The sequence below is a fragment of the Mauremys mutica genome, chromosome 3, assembly GCF_020497125.1.
Source record: "Mauremys mutica isolate MM-2020 ecotype Southern chromosome 3, ASM2049712v1, whole genome shotgun sequence".
NCBI lineage: Eukaryota > Metazoa > Chordata > Testudines > Geoemydidae > Mauremys > Mauremys mutica.
In genome coordinates, this window is record NC_059074.1 from 200,975,163 (window position 1) to 200,999,334 (window position 24,172).

Below are 24,172 nucleotides of genomic sequence, written 5' to 3' on the forward strand. Positions count from 1 at the left end.
GGCAGCGTGGCAGGGAGGAGGGAGGGGATAGGGGGGTGGGGTGGAGGAATGCCGGGCGGGAGGGGAGCTGTCCGAGGGATCCCCCGCTGCAGCACAAAAGCGGAGGCTAGTTCTGAGCTTGCCCCTGGACCGGCTCGTGCCCGCAGCTCTGCAAAGGGATCCAAGCGCTTCGCCTGCTGGGGAGACTTAATGGCACGCGTAGGAGCATGGGCGGGGGGGACGCCTCCTCGGGGCTCTGCCACTACATTTCCTGGGGCTCCGGGGAGCCTGTGAAGGATCCTGCTTCTGCCCTAGACAAGAAACTGCGACGGGCAGACTTGGAGCCGGGCCCTTGCTCTATAAAACGGGGTGTCGAAGCACTGCGGTGCTACCCATGTGCTGCCCCTGGGGCCCTCGCTCGCTGTAATTGCGCTCACAGCAAGTCGAGGCCTCTCATGGTGGTTGGTTGGTTGGTTGGTTTTTGCATAGGCTCCGCCACTGATTGCCCCCAAATAGCCTAAGGGCGGAGAGTACAGCCCCTCCCCCCCGCCCTACTCTTTCAATGGGCCACCTCTAACATGGCTGCAGCGGACACGATGGGCGCTGGGATCTGGTTTGTGGTGGGGCTAAAGGAGTCATTCCTTGTGCTGAAACAGCCCTCGTCCCTCTGTGCAGGCAGCGTAACCAGCAGTCAGCCCGATCCCGCCTGGGCACAAGAACAGGGCCGGGTACCTCAACGGAGTTACTCCAGCTGGCGATCCGAAGTTGGCACCAGGTGCTTATTAATCATTGACCACAAGCTCTGTGTCCTCAAAGACACCCACTGAGGTTTAAGACTTTCACCTGCTTTCTTGGGGAAAAAAATGTAACTGATCTCTTCCAGGAGTGCCTGGCTTTTGAGAGAGAGAGAAAAGTCCCAGTTAAAACAGATTCAAATGATCCCATGTTGGAGGAAAAGAAGGGATCGTCAGCATTTTAGATGAGTTTTAAAACAATAAGTGCTATGACTATACCTTGATAGAAAAGTCAAGATTTGCCAGGCAAAAGATTGGCTGGAGTGAACCACTCGTTCTGTTATGGACAGTGCTGCAGATAGCAGGAGACAGGACTAAACTGTGCAGTCTGCAGCAAAGAGCAACTTCCCTCAGTTATTTGCATTTTCCCGGCCCCCGTTGCTATCCTCGGTAAAAGTAGATTGTGCTGGGATTCATTACCCCTGGCCTTATATCAACACAGAGAGAGAGAGAGTCACTGGATTCTCCATCATATGAACTGGGCCGTCTCCACCGGTGTCACGTGGCATTGGTTCACTGAAGTTAATGAAACTAAGCTGCTGTCCAGCAGCTGAGGATCTGGCCCAGAGACTCGATCTTGGGAAAGGTGACAGCATTCTAGGAAGGTGCGGTTAAAAGGCAGCCGGACACATCTGATAGAGCACAGTCACCCTTAGGGGCCTGCTAGTGAACTCTGCAAAATGGTGTTCGTTCCAATCCCCTGTTTTCACATGTTCCTACAGTATATTTCCGAGCCATTCATCTTTTTTACTTGATCTGTCATATGCTTGATCTTAGCCCAGAGGTGAAGTTTTCTACAAAGCTTGAGCAAAATCCTTTCAACCATGTTTTAGCTCGGAAAGGATGAGAAATGGTTTGCTTTTCCCCATAGGAAAACATTCTAACTACACTTGAGAGAGTGTTACGGCAAAAAAAAAAAATAGCTGAGGATTGAAACCTGCAAAAGATTGAGAGCCAAATCCAGGACCCACTGAAGTAAATGGGAAACCTTCCGGTGACAGTCAGTGAACACTGGATCAGGTCCATGGGTCCAGATCCACACAGGTATTTAGATTCCTGAAGCCCTTGATTTCAATGGAAGTTGGGAGCCTAAATACCTTCGTGGATCTGGGCCATATTCCTCATGAACAACTAGAGCCTTTGCTTGCTTCCAAATAAAACGGCTTGCTTGAAAATTGCACACAGAGCACGGTCAGAAGAAAAAAAGGGATCAATAGCATCGACTCAGGGACACTGAGCACCTAGGCTGTCACTGAACACAGTGGGAGCACTGTTGAAAATCAGACTATAAATCCGTAGTGGGGGAAATCTTCCCCCCTGCCTCTGCAGATTCAGTGGCTCCACTTCCAGCAGAACCAGGGCTGTTCCATGTGCAGAGAGGAAGGAGGCAAATGCTGAGGGACCAGGCATGGTGTGTGCACCTTCTACCACATGTAGAACTCCTAGACTGATCCTCCCATCTCCCACAGAGAGGGAGCCCGTACTAGAGATGGCACACGTGAAACTGCAGGCATGGAGTGTTACCACCACCGCTGGACAGGTCTACACAGAGAGGTGAGTCACAGGCCAATATTCAGGTTGTGGAATTCACCACCGGAGTGTCTGCCCCTACATGCACACCTAGATCCCAATTCTCTGAGCCTACCCGAGTCATTTACACTAGTGCAAAGTGAGTGTCAAATGCTGCTAGATCAGAATATTATCATTTGACACACACTTTGCACTGGCGTAAATGACTACACAAGATGCAGGGAAAGAAGAATCTGGCGCTAGCGTGACATTCACCCTGCATAGAAAGCCAGCACAAGGTCTATGCAACTAAATCCTCCTTAAGTTTCATGGTTTTACAAAATACAGCCTATACCACAACCCCGGTACCATTTCTATTTCTTGGGCAGTGTTTGTGTTTCAGGAGCTCACAGTATACTACTATAATACGTACACACATTTTTTTCCAAGTGCTCTTTGCCACAAGTTACAAGCACTGTAGGTGTAGGTCCACTAAATCCATACTCACAATTAAATATTCCCTCCTGGAGAAACTTTGGTCTCCCATTAAATCATGTCATCCGAAGGAGTTCCAGCCTTAGAAACTGATAGAAAAACATAGTACATATGTAATACACGATCTTTTATTACCTGTATCTTCAATCGTAAGGAGACACTTGTTAACTCACTACTATACATGCTTCGCTCATGTATATTAATGTTACACTAGTGAGCAATCGGTTTAAATACTGAACCCCATTCATTTTCCGATCGTGAAATTATCCTGCAGTGCTTTCTACAAGGTCTTCTAAGGACTGGACATGTTCCTGCATAGGAAAAGATGACATTGCTGCAAGAACCAGGTGTCAGACATGCTAATTAAGAATAGTACGCTCCTGCTAAATGGTTTAATCTATTGCCGTTGTATATTGTCTTGTGTCTGATGGTGTGCGGGTATATATACTAGCATGTTAGCGTTGGGAAAACTCTTCTTGGATAAACACCCAGGGCCACATATTTCCTGGTGTAAATCAATGGCGCTCCGCTGAACGCAATGGAGCTGCACCAGTTTACACCACTTGAGGAGCTCACGCTCAGTGCCTGATTCTTCTCTGACTCCGTTTTTACACGGGTGTAATTCATTTACTTGAGTGGGATTAGATTTGAGCTCCCGGGTGTGAAGGACAAGAGAATCCAGCCCTCAGATGCTCAGTTCACATATCAGAGGGGTAGCCGTGTTAGTCTGGTTCTGTAGAAGCAGCAAAGAATCCTGTGGCACCTTATAGACTAACAGACGTTTTGCGGCATGAGCTTTCGTGGGTGAATACCCACTTCTTCGGATGCAAAGTTCACAGTTCACATAAACCTCAGTCTGAACTGCCTCCTGGATGTGCTAAATTGCACTGCAAGTCTCCGAAGAATCGAATAGTATTTGCTCTATTTTGTTTCTGGTCAGCCAGGAAATACCACCATGATTCTTGTGTGCAAGGAAACACCACATGACCAGCTGAGGGTAGTTCAGCATTTTCTACTTGCTCCGGCCAGAACTGGAAAAAGCGTTGGCATGGAGGGGGGGGGGGGAGAGAGAGAGAAAAAAAGGAGTGTTTACTGTTGTGTTAAAAGAACTTGAAGGATCAAACTGAGTTTGGGGCAGAAGTGTCTGGGGTTTTTAATCTCAAGGACACGTACCCTAACCTCTCCTACTTTCAGTGAAGTCAAAGGTAGCTTCGCCATTAACTTTCAACAGGACTGGGCCCACTACCCATGTTTACCGTCATTGATCAAAAGCCCAAGGTGAGTTTGAGTCTCATACTCTCGCGAATGGAGATTCAGACTAAACACAAGAGCTTTCCTTTCACCAGTATTTTCTTCATAGGGCGCATGTTTGTGTTTTGATTTGGTTTGATTTTTTTTTTAATCTAACCTGTGTCCTTGGTGTCGGTCTATCCACTCTTCCTTTTTTAATTGTTATATCAGACAGCTGCTTTAGCAAAATAATTGTTGTTCCCTGAGTGATGCTAATGTTGTCAGAGGAAGAAACAAACCCATTTAGCCAGGCATTTTATGGTTGTGTTTGATGTGTGATAGTTGCTCACGGATCAGTACTAATTTCAACTGAGGAGAGCAGCTGTTTAATGTGTTGATTTACAAGCAAGTGGGCAAAAGGACTTTTGTGAGGATAAGGTCAGAAGCAACTTCTATGATGTGTGTGCGAAGATACAGGTATAAACGTCTCCCTAATTCTGACTCTGGAGTTCAGTACCAACGGACTGAAGAAAGAATGTACTAACTACAGAGTTACAGGCGGAAATAATTAATCTAGTCGTTAGTAAACCAGAGACAGTAGATCTCAGAAGAGATCGTTAAACCCAAGTGCTTTTTGCCCGAGTTAGGTGGCTGTCCATGTGAAAGATCCCCTAACAGTTTCGGGAAGGTGTAAAAGATAACGCGCTGTCTGCTGCTCGTCCTTTCCGAACACAATCTGCAGTTAGGACCCGATTTTCAGAGAGGCGATGCACCTACAGCTTCCCTTAACTCCAGGTGAGGTTAAGGTGACCAGCCCTTCTCAAAATCGAGGGCAAAGGTGGGTGAGGCATTACTGAGTGCCCAGTGTCTGCTACCTTTTGCCAAGAAGGCAGCTACACCACCACCAGCTAACTCGTTTTCAGAAAATGTTTTCCCGTCCAATATGCGTGTGTTTCCTCAACTCTTCCCCTCTGCCTGCCAACGTTAAGATCGTTTTGTTAATGTGTGGTCAGAATATCCTAGAGATATGTGTTTTTTAAGGTGGTGGATGCTATCTTATATTAGACTAAGTTGTTGGGAGACAGTATGGGACCGCTCACAACTACAGTCTGAATCAGGCTTATAAATTAAGGGTTGGCGTTCACGCTTACCTCTCACCCGAGTGCTTAACCGAGCAAGCTTTGCAGTGCATTTGGGTCTGTTTGTGGCATGTATGCATGATACACCACCACGCTACTTCTAGGTGGAGAGGCAAAACGAACAAAACCCCTCGACGGTGTGCGGTATTAAGATTTGAACGGCATAGACCGCTTGAGATGACTATTGATCGCGAGTAGCAAAGGCTACAAGACATCTACACCACACTCTGACCCGTGGAGTGTGTGTATGCGCACACAGTGTATGTATACATACACCCTGGTTACATCCATGTGATAAATGATAGCATTGGAACAGGCACGTGGACACAGTTTTCGCTTGCCCCCTCCCCCCCATCTCTATGTCACTGAGTTCAGAGAAGTCGCCTTCCATATGCGGGGGGGGGGAGAGATCGGGCACTTCCCAGTAGCTCATCTGTGCCCTGTGCTCAGCACAGACAGAGCCGTGCTGCAAAGCGGAGCGCGAGCAAAGCGTGAAACCAGATCTACTGGGGCGCCGAGTCATTGCGCTCCAGAGTCTGGCTTTGTACATTTTTTTTTGAAGCTCAGCGTTAGGTACTTTTCCTCCCCTAACTACACACGGCTATCGATGAGGGTGGGGACGCAGGAGGGGTGAAGGATGGGGGCGGGGGAGTTAGGATTTCAAGTCACTCTTGCGATTCCTACATCATGTAACTAGGACACAAAAGACCTTCCCTACCAGCTGTCTGATGCTCATGCGCGTGTCTAGTTAGCATCCCTTGAAGCTCCAGAGACACCTCCTGCTCACCATCTCGGTGCCCGTGATATGGATAGCGAGGTATAGGCAGCCTTAGCTGTAGTATTTTACATTGCACTTTATTTGCCGGTGCCAACTTGTTTCCAGAAAACTACTGCAACGCAACCCCCCCCCCCACAGTGATAAAAGTGCCACTTACAGGCCGGGTGCTGGTCAGTTACCACGGGGCATTGTAGGTTAACCCCTGCCTGGGGTCAGGTAGCAGGAGGTAGCCGCGTAAATACATCTGTGAATAAATAAATAAGTCTTTAAGGTGCCACCGGACTCCTTGTTGTTTTTGTAGGCTGACCCTACATTTTGTCTGTCTAAACTGTCTAACATGCTCAGCTGCAGCTGGAATAGTCCCGCGTTACAGCCATTTATTTACCTAACCCTGGGCACGTCGGACCAATGGTCCTATGGTACCTGACCTCTTTCGGCTGAATAAAACAGAGCGTGGGAAAGGCTTTTGCAGGCTGCGACCGGCCCCTCGAAAAGCCAGGAGGCGGAGAGCGCCTCCTGCTGCTTTGCCCTCAGCGGGATTATTCCAGCTCAGAACCGGACTGAACCAGGGTAGACTCTTTGCCTCCTTACCTGTGTGTGTACGCAGTGTTGTGGTAGCCCTGTTGGCCCCAGGCTATTACAGAGACAAGGGGGGGTGAGCTAATATCTTTTTATTGGCCTCACTTCTGTTTATTGACTTCCCAGGTCCCACAGATCCCTGAAGACAAGCCCTGGGTAGCTGGAAAGCTTGTCTCTCTCACCAGCAGAATTTGCTCCACGCCAAGAGATTGCCCCACGCCCCTTCTGTGTCTAACGTATGTCAGGGACGTGAACCAGGAATAAGAAGCGGCACTGGAATCGGTGAAGCAATGGCCTCGCTTGTCTTTTCCAGCCAGGGAGATTAGACCGCTGGGGATATAAACGCCTCCCATTTACCAAACAGCCTGTGGCTCTAGAAATGGCCAACCCCGAGGAAATTATTTCACCAGCACCTGCGTGGTTTAAAACGGTGCATCAAAAGGTAAGAGGGAATCCGGGCTAAGAGACTTCACAGCGCACCCCGCCTCGAGTCGGGAGCCCTCACTGCGAATATACTTCTTGCCGTTTACACTGGCTCTGGGTACGCAACTGGCAATTTAGAGCGGAGTTTTGCAGATCAGAGAGACACCTGAAGGCACAGAAGTCTTGTTTAAGGCGGGAGAGGAGCTGCTGTTGGTTGCACTCAGGAAAGGGATCAAAATACTGTACTAATAAAGACAAGCAGATTAAAAGGGTGTCTAGTCAATGGCCTGTCCCTCCAAGCCGCCTCTCCAGCGTTTATGGCAAGACACTTTGCTCTGGTGAAGAGCTAAAATGGGATTCAGTGTTAATACCCATTAAAATATCCCTTCTTCCACAGCTGGGGCCTACCCCTTCCCATCCACTTGTAAATAGAAGCCTCCATTGAGGAAAGCGTAGTCCCCGTGTCCAGCCCTCTGAAAAAATGTGAATGAATTCTTAGCCCCATTGAAGTCAATGGGAACCGTCCCCCTGCCTAGATTTCTACAGGGCCAGAATTCTCCCTATGAGTTCTGACGGGGAATGCTTCCAGCAAGTGAAAATCGCCGTACACTGGCTGAAGATGGTGATAATCAATAATTAGGAAGCCTCCTAATTAAAGAACCAGCAAATTCAACTTGGGTTACCCAGTAATCTTGAGGCTGGAGTCGGTATAACCCAAATTCAGGAACCGAGACTACCCAGGCAGCAATTATAGGCGCTGTGCTTCTGTACCAAAAACAACCCTCTGAAATTTCTTCACGTCAGCGGGGAGGTCAGAAATAGCTCCGCATGATTAAGGCTCAATATTTCTGAATTTCCAGTGTTGGTTATTTCAGAAGCTACAGAACGGTGGTGGTTTGGTTTTTTGAATGCAAAGACGGCAGACATTTGCCTCTGCTCCATTTGAGCAGATGTAGCAGGTTTCCCAGCTGGCGAATTAGACATACCCTAAATGTTTCCTGGTTTTCGCTGTTAATAAACAACATTTTCTGATTCCAGATGTGTGGATTAAGGGTGGCTGGTTTGGGCGGGCGATCTACATTTAATATATTTCTTCTGCTTCTCAGAGCGCTAAAGCTCCTCGCTGCAGTGTCATTTTCAACACAAGGTCAAACATATAAACACATTTTATTGGTTATAGTCCAAGTAAATACAAACAAATAATATTAGCAACTAAGTGTCCGCACAGAATATTTTGTAAAATCAACACAAAAATGTTAGCTGTATTTCTACAAAATACTGCAAGGCAATTTGATAAGAGAGCTGAAACAGCATCAGATGCTTTGCGTTGATCGTTGTCTTCTTTTGGCAATCACAGTGAAATGTTTTATAGTGTAATTTATTTTCAGTGTTATAATACAATTCTCCCATTGCCATCTCTATTAATTTATGTTTCCCAGAAGATGTCTGGGATGAATTAGTGTAAGGAGTTTGGGGGTTTAGTATAGAAACCTATTATGGGCCATTTTTGATCCATACACTAATACCTCCTCAACGCCTTATTTGTCCTTACAGAGGCAAGGTGGGAGAGAAAAGCTTTCAGGTCTGGGTCCTTTTTCTTCATATTGTGGCGTTTCCATTTCCTTATCCATTACTGTACGTGTGTGGGGGGGGGAGGATTTTTTCCCCCTCTACAAGGAAAAGCTTGTAAAAAATAAAATCAGGTATTAAAATAACCGAGCTGCTGTCGCTGTTTTAAAATTGCTTTCCTTCTTTTGTATGTCTCCTTTAATGAAAATATTCTGGCATTTTTTTCCTAGCACCGTTCTTAGTCGAAAGAGCCTGCCCATGAGAGTTGTCACTGGTTGGGATGTGGGTTAGCAATGATTGAAGATTTACCTGCTGATACAAATAATATGTGTAAATGGTTTGAGGACAAAACTTAGCAACCTCACAGCGAAAATGACCTGAGTGTATGAAACAATGTTTCCTCGGTGAGTTTGTGGTGTGTGACTTTCGGAGTTTTTACTGCTGTCTTCAGTGTTTAATTAGCACCCAGCTTCTTCTAGCTTCTATTTTATTTCCAAACTCATGTTTAGGTCTGTAGGCGGGTGGAGAATAGCACAACGCCTCTCCAGATGAGTTAGCAGTTGCCAGATCGAGTAGTTTAGAGGACCAAGGGTGTCTGTCACTGACTGAAAGGTGAACGTGATTTACAGTCTCATTTCCAAACTTGATGAAGTGGAACTGAAATCTCCAGGTACTGTCAGACTAGACACGGTAAAGAAAAAACCCTTCAGTTTTGGCCATGTGCTGCTTTAGTGTAAGGTTCAGGGCACAGCTGGCTGCATCCTTGTTTCATAGTAGCAGCCTTCCGTTCTGACTGGATGAAGAATAGAAAACGGAATTGTGCCCGTATTGCCAAACTAAAAACCAGTTTAGCTAAAGCCATGCAGCATTCCGCTCAAAGCTCAGATAACTGTTTTTTAAAGTCTCTCCTATTAACTGATCATTGATCCCTTTAAAAAAAAAGGCGGCAGTTGGATGATGCAAGTCATACTTCACAAGATACAACAGGCAATACACCAAAACGGGGGAAACTGTTTTCAATTATTCCCCTTGGTGATAATGCAACGAGAGGGAACACCACAGGTGTGTTTTAATGGCAGGATCCTTCTTTACCAATTTGTCAAACTGTTTTAAAATATTTTAATATTTCTGGTGAGACCCTTCATGTAAAGAAATTGCTGATTCATATAATTGTTTGATGGACTGGAACTGAAGAGGCGAGGCTCCTTTGCCTCTAACAGCTACTTTAGAAGGCATCAGAGAAAAATATAACATGGCTTTCAGCCTCCGCTCCTTTGTCTTGTGTAATTGTTTAAACGTGTGCAAAGCAAGTGCCATTGCACTACCCCGTGAGAAGACAGGACGCTGGGCTAGATGGACCATTAGCCGTTCTGTGCTGATTGGCACTCACTTTTCTAGCAGGAGTAAGTGACTCAATGGGTGTAAAATGCCACCCATCGGATTGGGTAGTGTCCTTGCCTAGGTGTAAATGCAGGGCTTATTTTGTGCCAGGGCTAAACCTCCAGGCTTGGTAGTTGTTAGCACAAACCAAGAGGTGCAGGCAGGTGCTGTCAGTGACGGAAGTTTAAAAAAAAAAATTGCTTGAGTCCTGGCAGCTCTTTCATTACAAATTCAGCACTGTGTACACAGTTATTGAAAATGCAAGGCACTGGAGACTCAGGCCAGACTATACAAATACAGAAAATGAGGGTACACAAGGTATTATTTTCACTCAGAGCTTCTCTGCACACACACACTTTACACTGATTTAGTTAGATCAGTTTACAAAAGAAGAGTTCAATTGGTGCAAACCCCTAGTCTAGATGCAGCTTTCCTGGTATAATGCGATCACACAGGTATACCTCTCTTTTACCTAAACGTTAAAATATACGTATGTCCACGTCGGTATAAATGCTGCCGGGGCGGGGGGGGGGGGGGTGTTAAAAACCGATTTAGTCAACTCCGTACAATAACGGTGTGTGGACCAGCCCCGGGACTCAGTATTTGCCAGCAAGCAGACAGCTATTTTCTGAAATGTTAGCTGTGCTAGCAGCAACCCCTCTCTGGAGCCATGCAGGGCCTGTCCTGCCCCCCCCCCTCCCCCCGACCATTTAACAATACAGGAAGGCCAAAATTAAAACATTTGGGAGTTTAGCGACACCTGGGATAGCTCAGTGGTTTGCGCATTGGCCCCCTAAACCCAGGGGTGCGAGTTCAATCCTTGAGGGGGCCATTGGGGGATTGAGTTGGGGCTTGGTCCCGCTTTGAGCAGGGGGTTGGACTGAATGAGGTCCCTTCCAACCCTGCTGTGCAGTGTTTGGGGTGGTTTGACGGAACAGCAGGCGGCTGGTGCATAGGCGCAGATTGAAGGGGGGAGAATTTAAGGCCATTGGTGGGGCTGGGAAGGGGTGGACATTGCACAGAACGGACACCGAGGCTCCCAAGGGATTTGGCACATTGACGTGCCGCTGAGAGAGCCGGGCTCTCCGGGCGCGCAGCAGAGGCGGGTTCGGGGCCCGGCAGCGCGGTAAGGAGGCTCTCGCTGCACGGGCGGCGCCGGGCCGGAGTGACAGCTTGCAGGGGGTTGTTTAATGCCGGTGGGAAGCCGCCCATTGTGCGGGCGCGGCCCCCAGGACCCGCCCGGAGCGCTGCAGGGGCGGGCGGGCGAGCCCCGGGGCGAGTGAAATCGGAACGACTCGCTCAGCAACAGCCGCGGCGGCGCGGGGAGCAGGGCAGCCCCTGGGGCACCGGAGAAACGGGGTGGGCAGGAAGGGGGAGATGAGGAGGGGGAGCCCCAGAGGAACGGGGGGGGGCGAGGGGGAGCCCCAGAGGAACGGGGGGGCGGGAAGGGGGAGATGAGGGGCGGGAGCCCCAGAGGAACGGGGGGGGTGCGGGAAGGGGGAGATGAGGAGGGGGAGCCCCAGAGGAACGGGGAGGCGGGAAGGGGGAGATGAGGGGCGGGAGCCCAGAGGAACGGGGGGGGGCAGAAAGGGGGGGAGGGAAGCCCTAGAGGAACGAGAGGGGCAGGAAGAGGGGGAGGGAAGCCCCAGAGGAACGGGGGGGAGGGGCAGAGTAGGAGCCGGGCACCCAAAGGAGGTGGTCAGGGCAGTAAGCAGCCCCCAGGGTGAGCACACAAGCCCTAGTGCAGAAGGGAGAGTTCAGTTCCACACAGGCTGGGCCGGGCCAGAGCTCACAAGGGGGGCGGGGGAAGGAGAAGAATGAAGAGAAGAGAGAAATGGGATTCTCAGAAATTTAACCAGCTCCCCCAAAGAGCTAAAAGAGCAAGAGCTCAGGTATGTGGGTAAATCATTTGTACAATACCAGACTCGCATATATCCTGGGGTAGGGGGTCTGTACATTCTGGATGAAATGGACACACCTGTGTTAAGACAGTTGTATAGAAAAATGAACTATGGCCCCATTAGGTTTTATTTGTTCCCTTATGTAACATGAGAAGTTTAGTTTAAACAACACAGTTAACATCATACCTCTGCCACCTTAGGTACACGTGCCTCTGAGATACTGAGGTGAAAAATTAACACATACCTGCAAAAGGGGAGAGTTCAGGTTGAACAGGAACAGATGTATTTGAAGAGAAAACTGTTTTAGGAAGTAGCTTTAATATTCAAAGTATTGCACGTTTTTTTTTTTTGGGCATGAGGAGCTGGGAATTGGTGCTGCAGTGACCACAGAGACAAAGTTTCAGTTGGGAGTTCTCAAAAGTTGCTGAGCACCATTGTGACAGTTTGGTTTGCACGTTAGTTCTCCTGTAGTTCCCTAAAGGTTTTTGGAATGAGGAGACTGTCCCAACTACTACATGAATTTTCTCCAGGGGTTGACTTTGGTGCAGGGCAGACATTGCCCCTTGCTCGCTCCTCTTCCTCTGTCTAGACAGCCTTGCCTAATCCCCAAAAGACACCATTGATCTCTCTGCCCTCCCCCAGGAGGTGGCATCCGTTTTATGGCTCCCTCTTTTATGGCTCCCTCTTGTGCCTGCTGGGTGGCCAGCCGCTGTTGTGAGTCCATGGCATTTTACTGAAGAAAAACATAAAAAGGAAAAATGCACCAGTCAATGTGAATCTGACCTGCCTATGGCCTCCTTGCACAGGATCCTCACCACTAGCTCCACTCCCCATTTTCTCCAATCCCCCCAGACTTCTTGTCCCTTCTCGACTCCTCTTCCAAAACATACTAGACTGGCTCCACCTTTTCAGTTCTTCCCTTTACTCCCTGATGGGCACAGTGCCTCCCCACGCCCAACAAGATCCACTATCCCTTCAAAATGGGTCTCTGCTCCCTGATTCCATTTCACCCACTCCTGAACTGGACCAGACAGACCCGCCGCCCTTCTGAATCTCATCCTTGAAATCCTTTGAACCCGGGCTCTAGCCACTATATCATCCTAGGTCACTAATGATCTCTGCCTGGCTACAGGTACAGGCAAGTCTTATCTTATGCGGGGGTTCTGTTCCGCGGTTAGCGCATAAAGCAAAAACCGCGTATACTCAAAATTACATCCCCAAGCCCTTTAAATCCTGCCCGCAGCTCCGGCCGCCGGGCTGGGGCTGGCATTTAAAGGGCCCGGAGCTCCACAGTGGCTGGAGCCTCGGGCCCTTTAGTTCACCCCAGAGGCTACCAGCCACCTCTGCAGCTGGGAGCCCCCTGGGTGATTTAAAGGCCCTGGGACTCCCAGCCACAGCTGGTGCCCCAGGACCTTTAAATCGTGAGGCCACGCCCCCTGACTCCGGCCCTACAGCGTAAAGCTGAAATTGCGCATGTTAAATGCGCGTAAGTTGCAACGGACCTGTACTTCCCGGGGAGATGAGGAGCATTTCACAGAGCTCCTGTGAGCAGTAACTTTAACACCCACTAGATGTCAGCCCTTGAACCTCAGGAAACTGATTTGAAAGGGAGGACACCTTTGGTTGGTGACCAGATGTCATGTTTTTAAAGAGAGAGTCCCGTTTTTTGGGACTTTTTCTTATATAGGCTCCTATTACCCTCAACCCCCATCCCGTTTTTTCACAGTTGCTCTGTGGTAACCCTAGGCATGGTGAAAAGGTGCATTGGAACAATTTGTATAGTGGGGGTGTTGAAAACGGAAACCATGTATTTGGTTGTTGTTACCACTTCAAGCCAGGGGGTGCTGTCACACCCCCGCACCCATAGTTCCAGCACCCCTGACAGTGAAGCAGACTCATCAGAAACCCGTCTGTGACAGTGGGATCATTATCCATTAACCTGTGGAAGTGGAATTCATTGGCAGCCTGACTGCAACACTGGGAGTCAATGGCCATTTACCTGTAGGCGCTGATTGCACTGCCAGCATATATTCATTTTCCTTTTACCTGTGGGAGAGGATTACAAAATCAGTTAAATTACAAGTCAGTATCCAACCTGCCTGTGGGAGCTGAGCTCCCTGTCTACCTGTTTGTAACAATTGGAGTCATTGTCCATTTAGCTGCATGAGGTGTGAGTTGTTTTGAGCAGAGGGGTATAATTAATTGACTTAGGGGAAGAACTACTTTTTACAGCAGATGATTTATTTGAGGAGGAGGATTAAGCCTTGTACCTGGACAGAACTCATTCCCTGTTTGATGGAACTGGGCTTGCTGGAATCCTACCCACCAGAGCCATGCTTGACCGCCCCTGCCATTTTGAGTTAGGTGCATAGTCCATCACCAATTGTCCCATGGCTATAGACACAAAGTCAGGTGCCCCCATGTGCCGGCCCAGCTGCTGTTGTGGGCCCACAGCAGCTTGCTGAAGAACAATCTTGGTTTTGGTGTAAAGTCACTGGCTGGTGACTTGAGGCAGGCGACTCGCCAGCAAATGGCCAGTTTTGGCAGGGTTCCTTGCTCACTTATACGGAACAGTGGGGATCGTTGCCTGCTGGCCCGCAGGAGGGGAGCTCACCGGCAGCTCATCCGTTAAATAGGAGAGCCGGATGCAGATCCACTTGCCGTGGGAGCCTGTCTGTAACAACGAGGGGGGGAGGGGAAAATGTCAATTTACCTGTTGGTTTGAGGAGGGAGCAGCATTAATTCATTTAAGTGAAGAATTGAATTGTAGGGCCAATGATTTATTTGTGGGGAGGAGGATTAAATGATTTATTGGGGCAGAACTTGTTCCCCTGCCTGTTGGAACTGGGCTTGCTGGAACCACCCTTGCCAACCTGAGTGTGGCTTCCTCCATAGTCGGTTGCTGATCATCCCATGGCTCGTAGAGACAAAGACATGCTCTGTCCTGTGCCTGCCAGGCTGGCCCAGCTCCTGTTGTGGGCTCATGGCATTTTACTGCAGAGAAATCCTTGTCAATGTAAACATCACTGGCTGCTGGCTTGAGGCAGGGGGCTTGCCAGCAACTGGCTGGTTTCAGCATTTATCCATAACAGCGGAGACCACTGTCCATTTGCCATGGGAGCTGAGTTCCCGGGCAGCCTGTCTAAAAGAGTGAGAGTCTTGTCCACTGATTGCACTGTCAAGGTGATTTCAGTCGTTGTGCATTTACCTGTGGGAAAGGATTACATTGTCAGTAACATTTCAAATCAATGTTCACTTATCTGTGGGAGCTGAGCTCGCTGCCAGCCTGTCTATAAAAGCTGGAATCATTGTCCACTTACCTGATGGAGCTGATTGGACTCTCAGCATCACTGCAAGTCAACGTGTAGTTGTCAATAGGAGCTGAGCTCACAGAAAGCTTGTGCATAACAGTTGAAGACATTGTCTGCTTACCCATGTAAGCTGAGCTCACCCGCAGTCTGTCTATAACAATGGGAGAAAATGCAAACCTATCTGTGTAAGGTCTGAATTGGTTTTGGGGAGGGAGTAGCATTATTTGCCTGGGGGAAGAACTGATAGTTAGGAAAAAGGATTTATTTGTTGTAATGAGGATTAAACGTTTTATTGGAGAAGACCCAAATGCTCTTAAGCAAAGTCAACAGTCACGGGAGGAGAGGGAAGGGCTCTCATGAATCAGTAACTGGTTAGAAGTTAGGAAACAAAGGGTGGGAATAAATGGTCAGTTTTCACAGTGGAGAGAGGTAAAGAGTAGGGTCTGTACGGGGGGACCAGTGCTATTCAACAAATTCATAAATGAGCCGGAAAAGGGATTAAACAGCGAGGTGGCAAAGTTTGCAGATGATACAAAATTACTCAAAATAGTTAAGTCCAAAGCTGACTGCCAAGTGTTATAAAGGGGATCTCACAAAACTGGGTGACTGGGCAACAAAATGGCAGATTAAATTCAGTGTTGATAAATACAAACTAATGCACATTGGAAAACATAATGCCAACTATACATACAAAAAGATGAGGTCTAAATTAGCTATTACCACTGAAGAATGAGATCTTGGTATCATTGTGGATAGTTCTCTGAAAACATCCACTCAATGTGCAGCGTCAGTCAAAAAACCTAACAATGTTAGAAACCATTAGGAAAGGGATTGAAAATAAGATAACTCTACTATATAAGAATTAGATACATTCATGGAGAATTCACCATCAATGGCTATTAGCCAAGAGGGTTGAGGATGCAACACCATGTTCTGGGTGTCCCAGAACATGTGACTGCCAGATGCTGGGACTGGATGACGGGATGGATCCCTCAAAATTGCCTTGTTTGTTGCCTCTGAAGCATCTGGCACCGGCCATTGTCAGAATACAGACTACTGGGCTCGATGGACCTTTGGTTTGACCCAGTATGGCCATTTGTGAATTTCCCAGGGTACAATGTGGACTGTTGAACAGCTGTGTCCCCTGAATTCTCCAATCTAGGGTGCCTTTTACACGGTTTTGCTGCGAGAACCACCACTCCTGACCAGTCTCTAGCAGGGAAAGTCACTCCCAGCTGAATTCCATGAATGCTCTGGCCAGCCACTCATGAATTTCATAGAGGACAACATCACCACCACACTCCCAGTCCCAGAGCTTCCCCATAAAATGTGCATCTAGTACTACCCAGCTCTCTACTGGACAATGCAAGCTCATATAAAGTCTGTCATTTCATCAGTGGAAAATGATGTGCAGAAACCTTTTTATTTCAAGTGGAGTTTCCTCCAAACACTTCATTCCAAACACACTAGTTTAGATAAAACAGTAAAACAAGTTTATTAACAATAGAAGATAGATTTTAAGAGATTACAAGTAATGAGGAACAAAAGTCAGAATTGGTCACAAAGAAAATAAAAAGATAAAATGCAAACAAATACCAAACGTAGCAAGCTAAATGGCTTCAAATGAAAGCTTTTTCTCACCAAATGCTCTTTGCAGTCCTTACTGGTTGGGACCCCTCCCCCCAGTTCAATGTTTCTTCAGGCATTCAGAGTGGTAGCCGTGTTAGTCTGTATCAGCAAAAACAATGAGGAGTACTTATGGCACCTTAGAGACTAATACATTTATTTGGGCATAAGCTTTCGTGGGCTAAAATCCACTTCATCAGATGCAACTTCAGGCATTGTTACTGCCATGAGCAGAGAGACGTGGAGGAGAGAGGTGTCCTATCTTGTTATACCATTCTCCCCTCCTTGAGGATTATCTCCAGCCAGGATTCAGGTGACTGCAAGTCTGTGTTCTATTGTAAATCAGTAAAGTTTTTGCTTACACCCTTCTTCCTGCCAAAGACTGTCCGCTTAAGTAGGTGATGGTCTACTTGTCTTTGTTGACATTTGGCCAAGGTGTTGGTTGTCTTTTGTTTCTGAGGAACTGGTTTGTTCCTGCTTTTCTAAGCTTGGAGCATGATATAGCAATGTTATACAGTAGAATCTTGTAACTTTACATACAATGTTGATATACACATTTTACCAGGACAACAATATTTAGTAGATTGAGTTTTCAAATGATGCCTCACAAGGGATACCTTGAACAAAATTGATCACTGTCTTGTAAAAAGGATAAATATAGGGGTACAGTCTGTCACACCATTCTTATGTTCTTAACCCATAACCCTTTGCCTGTCAGAATTGATCTTGCCAGCACCCTGCCTGTTGGAACTGGGCTTGCCGAAACCCTGCAGAATGGTGCTTTACTGCCCTTGCCAGTTCAAGTGCAGCTCCATGGTCAATTACTGATCGTCCAGTGGCTCACAGAGACAAAGGTAGGCTCCCTCCATCCTGCAACCTGCTGGGCTGGCCTAGCTCCTCTCTTGGGCCCATGATATCTCACTGAAGAGAAATCTTGGTTGGTGTAAACATGACTGGCTTGAGGCAAGGGACTTGCCAGCAACCGGATAGTTTTAGCTTGGTTGCTTGTCTGCTTGTCTGTAACAGTGGGGATCATCGTCCACTTGCCTGAGAGAGCTGAGCTCCCTGGCTGCTTGTCTGTAAGAGTGTGAGTCATTGTCTACTTACCTGTGGGAGCTGATGGCACTCTCAGCACGATTTAAATAATTGTCCATTTACCTGTGGGAGAAGATTACATTCTCAGTTACATTTCAGGTTAATGTCTACTTACCTGTTGGTGCTGAGCTCTTGCCAGCCCAACGCCTACCAGAGTAGCACTCAACTACCCCTGCCAATTTGATTGTGGCTCTTTGCTCGTTGTCCTGTGGCTCAATGGCTCATCGAGCCATTGGTACTCTTATCTTAAAAATCAATGCCCAGAAAGAGGGAACTCAGCCTGTGCAGGCACCATCTTAGAACTGCTTCCAAGCAGTGCCAAGGAACTGACTGGAAATGGGAGAATGAGGTAATCTGTGAAACAGTGCCCAGGGCTGACTGGAATTCAGCTGTAATAGAGTATTTCCATTCACTTCAATGGGCCTTGGATCTGTTCCTGGGAATGACATGAAAAACAAGAGGCAAGGAAGACTTGGTGTTTCTGAAGAAGCCCAGCACTGCCCTGCAGGAAGTGTGCGTAGAGCAATGCCTCAGCAACGGCTATCCAGGGGTGGGAGAAATAGCCCTGGGAAGAGTTGGCATCCCCAGTGTCTGGCACATTTAAATCCAAAGTAGAATTAAGTCTTCAGTAATGCGCTGCAAAGAAATATCCTGCACTGGTTTATTGTGCAGAGACTGGCTTTGTTAATGAGACTCATTGGAGGGCTTCTCCATCTCCAGTTTCCAATTGCAGACATAAACTCTCCTGGGATTCAAATGAACAAGTCTGGGGCTTGGAAAGGTGACTATTTCTCAGCCTATCCCACCTTGTGCTGTCACTGCAAGTCCTGATTTGGGCCCTCCATCTTCCCTTGGAGACCCCAGGACTTTCTCCAGTAAATGGCACATTGTCATAGTTAGTGGAGTCATCTCGTTCCTTGCCTCCTCATTCCTTCAATCTCATCAGCACAGTCCCAGTCACCCTCCAACTCCTTCATAGCAACGGGGCTCTGGGGGACAGAATGTTTCCAGCCCAATGGTCTTGGCACAATCAGCCATTATTGTGATGTCATTGGCTCATCACAGGTTGATTTCATATCAGGGAGCTGAGGTTCTCTGGGGTCATACCAACAGCTTTAGTGTCACCAAATAACCCTTGAATCCCCACAGTATATAAGGCACAGAGTACAAAAGGGGTTTTCCCATATAGAAATGCATCTTCTCGAGACATCCCTTTCCTCCATAGCCTTCGTCGTCTGCCCTGAGTATCCAAGGACCTCGCCAGGTCCTAGTGGTAAGATCCAGTCCCTGCAGTCTTTATACAAATTAAATTGCTATTGAAACTGCCACAAGTTTTGTTTGCATGTACTAGCTCTTGCTTATTCTCTCAGTTATGACTCCAGGGACCCATTCTCACTCCTTCTCCACGCAAGCCTTGTACAGTTTTCACTGTATATAAATTCTTTGGTTGCATTTTTGCTCCCAAGAGCTTTCTAACTAAATCTCCTTACCATTGTGATTCCTGCTTTTTCATATGCCCGAGGGACTTGTTATCTCTTCCAAGTTAAGGTTGAAGCTAATCTCTCATTGGAGCCTGATTTTCATATACTTTCCCAAAAGAAATGCAATGAGCTTGAAATTGCACCTGCCACATTTCATCTCTGGGGAGAAATTTTCTCTAATGTCTGGTGGAAATCACACAGGTGCTCTTAGAGAGTTGTGGCCAGATTTTGATTTCATTTATACTGGATTTGCAGTGGGGGAAGTCCATTAATTTCCAATGGAGCTACTCCAGGTTTACCCTATTGTGAGATCATACTGTAGTTAGGCCCCTGGCTGGCTCAAATTTTCTCTTTTTTGAGTTTTACTAAGGTTATTTATCTCCTCAGAACCCAGGGCATAATATTATGAAAAAGTGATCCTGATTTATCATTTGGCGGTTGAGGAACAGAAGGTCCTTTCATAGGTTATTCTGGTAATTGTAGAAGGTATTGACAATTCATTTCCTGCCAATAAAAATGCTGGTTTAAGCCTAAACTGTGAATTGTATATGTTATATATATTAGCTTATATTCAAATTTACATTTAATATGGAACAGAGTATCAAAGAAATAAATGACTTAAACACACCTAGAATTAAACAGGTCTTATTGTGTGAAGTGAATATTTTTGGGGGTGCTGTCATCCTTCAAAGCTGATTTCTTTTGTGGAGCTATTCATCATTGCTGACTGACTATGACTCCCTCTTTTCTCACCCTGGCTCACCATCCTTTAACTAGTCTATAAATACTAAGTATGGGTTTAAAACTGCTTGCATCGAATCCATCCAGTTAGGAAATGTAGCCTGATGGACCGAACAAAGGAGTCAAAAAGTCTCAAATTCCAATCCAGGCTCTGCCACAGACGTGATCTGGGAAAAAATCCCTTCTGAGATTTTGAACATTTCCCTCTAAGTTACCTAGAAACCTCAGTCTCATTTTCAAAAGGACCTTAGGCGCTTTGGGCCAGGTTCACAAATGGATGTAGGTGACACTGGCATTCACAAAACCACTGCTCAGCTGCCACCTAACTCTGGAGGTACCTAAATCCCTTAAGCACCTAATTTATTTGCTGCAAAAGTCCCCGAAGCATATAAGTTTCTGCTGCTGGGCAGGTGCTCAGACACCTATCTGTTGCCTAAGCCTTACCAGGATTCTCAAAATAGGCATCACCCTACTTATCTTTCCTGCAGGGCTTGATCCAGTCAGTGTGCTGAGACCTTGCCTGACTATAAAAAATATGAAGGAAGCAGGAGGACCTTTAGCCCAATGTGGATACTCACCCAAAATGTGGGAGACCCCAGTTTGTTTCTCCCAGCTGCCTGATGAGGAGAGGCATTTGAATATCAGTCTCCTAACCTCCTAGGTGGGTGCCCTAAGCACTGGGCTATGGAGTCATTCTCGCATGCTCTCTGGCCCACTGCATGTTTAATTATTTACACAAAGTGGAACAGCTTTGACAGGAGGAGAGAAACCCACATCAGAATATCCCCTAGCCCATTGGTTGGGGCAGTCATCTGCACAGTGGGAGCTTCAAATCCTATCCTCTCATCAGGCACAGGGAGGAATTGAACAGGGGTCTCCCATCTCCTCAGGGAGTACCCTAACCACTGGCTTAAAGGTTATACGGGAGGTTTCCTTGCTCCCCAGCTCTTGGTGTGGAGTTGGGCTTACCATTGCCTTTCTTGCAAGAAATGGCTTATGCACCTGACTCCAGGAGAGCATTGCTGGCTGTGAATCCCGAGCAGAGCTAACTAAGCATTTCCCTTCTGCTCCAGTTTAGGCACCCAGCTCTCTTTGAGAGACATCCCTCTCCTTGGCATCGACTATGGGTGAGCTCAGGTGGCTCTCCACTCAGCACGCCAACTTTTGTGGATCCCATTCTAAGGTGTCTAACTCACCCCTGTATTGTATAGGGAACCTGGGCACCTACATCTGGGTTTGTGAGTTTCACTGGGTGCCTAAAAGTTAGGCACTGCAATGCTGAGCTTTGCTTTCCCCTTGTGAATCTAGCCCTAAGTCACTTTTGAAAATGGGGGGGGGGGGTCCAGGTCCCATAGACTATTCTGAAAATCTTACCTTTAATCTTTCTGCCTCAGTTTCCCTACCAGTATCATGGAAATAGTAATTTGAGGATTACAAGGTGCTTTGAATATTTAAGACACTATATAAATACAAGTTATTATCCTGTTTCCAACAATGCTTCAGAGGAGAGCACAGGAAAAGTTAAGAGTCAGCAGGTTTATGAGGAAAATTTCTTCCTAATCCCATCAGTTATGGGAGGGTTTATCGCCTGAGGAATGAAACTGTTTTGAATTATTTTTTGGGGGTGTTGCTGCTTTTAATCCCTGTCATTGTAATGCTGCATGTTCTTGTTATCCATATAAATGTCCAATCTTTTTTGGATCTTGGCCTCCAGGATATTTTGTGGTAGTGAGTTCCATAGGCTACTTGTGGACTATGTGAAAATGTGTTTCCTTTTATCAGTCTTTCAGCAGTCTAGTTATAAGAACCAGTGTGTACAGTTGCAACTAGACTCCATGTCGGCTCTGTACTGTGGCTTTCTGGAATTTGGCTTCATTAAAGTCTTTAAGGATCTGACATCAGTTTTCATATTTGCAGTGTAGTTGTAGCTGTGATAGTCCCAGGACATTAGAGAGACAAGGTAGGTGAGGTAATATTTTATTGGACCAACTTCTGTGAGTGAAAGAGAGACACTTTTGAGCTTATACAGAGCTCTTCTTTAGGTCTGGGAAAGGTACTCAGTGTCAATGATCGTAAATCACTTTAATGACATTGATGGAGCATGTTCACACAATGCTCCTTGTGTTAGCAGAACGCATCCACAGTTGTTGCTCTTGCACAGTGCAGTTCCCCACCCTCTGCCACTGGGAGTTCTGGAAATGGATCACAGTGCATCATGTGGATGTGCTTGCCATCCCATGATGCAGTTCTTTCCGTCCCATCATTCCATGGGCTTCCTACTTCATTTCACATAGTTTTTCAACAGCCCTTGTAAACTGTGTGCCTGCCATCTCCGCCTGACAGCATGGCTCCTGAGCTGCTGACCATTCTGGTGATGAGCATTATGAACACAATGTAGCTGGTCTTGCAGTATTTAATGAGCTGTGAAACAGAGTTACTTGATGTCTGCCACGGAAACAAGTAATTCAAGATTGCTGCTGTCATTCACGGGACAGCTTGCCATGGTGGACCATTGGTACTGGGCTCGGGAAACAAGCACTGAGTGGTGGGATCGCATTGTGATGCAGGTATGGGATGATGAGCAGTGGCTGCAGAATTTTTGGGTGCGCAAAGCCACCTTCCTGGAACTGTGTGTGCGCTCTCCCCAGCACTGCGACACAAGGACACCGGAATGACAGCTTCCCTCGCAATGGAAAAGCGAGTGGCAATCAGTGTGTGGAAGCTGGCAACCTCATACTGCTACCAGTCAGTTGCAAATCAGTTTGGAGTTGGAAAGTCCACCTTGGGGGCTGCGGCGATGCAAGTGTGTAGGGCCATTAAATCGCCTTCGACTACAAAGGACTTTGACTCTCAGTAATGTCCAGGAGATAATTGATGGCTTTGAGGCAGTGGGATTCCCTAACTGCGGCGGGGTGATAGATGGAATGCATATCCCTATTTTGGCTCCCAAACATCTTGTGACGGAGTACATCAACCAAAAGAGCTATTCTCCATGGTCTTGCAGGCGCTGGTGGATCACTGGGGCCATTTCACTGATATCAGTGGAGAGCCACCAGGGAAGATGCATGATGCTGACATCTTTCAGAGTGTATAAAAACTTGCACGCTGGAACTTCTTTTCCAGACCAGAGGATTCCAATGGGGGATGTGCAGATGCCCATAGTGATTCTTGAAGATCGCGCCTACTCCTTGCTCCCATGGCTCATGAAGCATTGAATGTGCCTTTGGCTGATTATAAGGTCACGGGTGCTGTCTTTTTGGCTGGTTAGACCCCAGTGAGGAAAATATTTCTATGGTGATTGTGGCCAGCTCTACTCTCCATAATATTAGCAAATCAGGGGTGGACCATTGAGGCTGATCAGCTGGCTGCTGATTGCCTTTGTATCTGGATGCTCCAATTAGAGGGGTGCAGCTGAAGGCTACTCAAATCAAAGAGGCTTTGAAGGAGCATTTTGACAATAATTCCCAGTAATGTTACTGTATGTCAGGGGTCCCCAATGCAGTGCCCGCGGGCGCCATGGCACCCACAGGGGCATCTAAATGCCCCCGCGTCTTGGCCAGCGGTCGAGCATCTGCCAAAATGCCACCGAAATTCAGTGGCATTTCAGCGGCGATGCCTCTGGATGACACCGCTTGCCGCCAACAAGCGGCGTCATCCAGAGGCGTCGCTGCCGAATTTCGGTGGCATTTCAGCGGATGCTTGACCGCTGCCACGGTCCTTCGTCTGGCGGGCGCCAGACGAAAAAGGTTGGGGACCCCTGCTGTATGTGATGCATTCAGCCAAGCAATGTTTACGTGCCACCATGAATTACCCCTGTAGTGCTTGCTTCCTGAGCATTAATTGCAAGGAGCAAATATTCCTACCTATAGCCACTGTGTTTTAATGTTAGCACTAAGCAATGTATGTATGTCACAGATAAAGACTCATTTTATTTCAAGAGACTCAAGTTTAATAATGGGATAAAACACAAACTTTTGGTCAAATAGGGACGTGAAATTGAGGAACAGTCTCGCTGTTAGGGCTCTCACAGCTGGGTGTAGCTCCGTGGGAAAACCAGTCCCCAGGCGAGGAGTGCACAGGGTACTCGGAAGGACCGGGAACACTTGAGGAGTTTGGAGAGGGCATAGATCGGAGTTCTGTAG

The 24,172-nt window shown here is 47.3% G+C and overlaps 1 long non-coding RNA gene across 1 annotated transcript; it reads right to left on the reverse strand.

Moving 5' to 3' along the window:
• Nucleotides 1-12,133: 12,133 nt before the first annotated feature.
• Nucleotides 12,134-18,794, reverse strand: LOC123367210. Its single transcript, XR_006578356.1, has 7 exons — nt 18,615-18,794; nt 17,821-17,871; nt 16,729-16,815; nt 15,097-15,238; nt 14,650-14,984; nt 13,776-13,822; nt 12,134-12,509 (listed from the first exon to the last, which is right to left on the reverse strand). It is a non-coding gene; the product is annotated as an uncharacterized LOC123367210 (long non-coding RNA).
• Nucleotides 18,795-24,172: the final 5,378 nt, after the last annotated feature.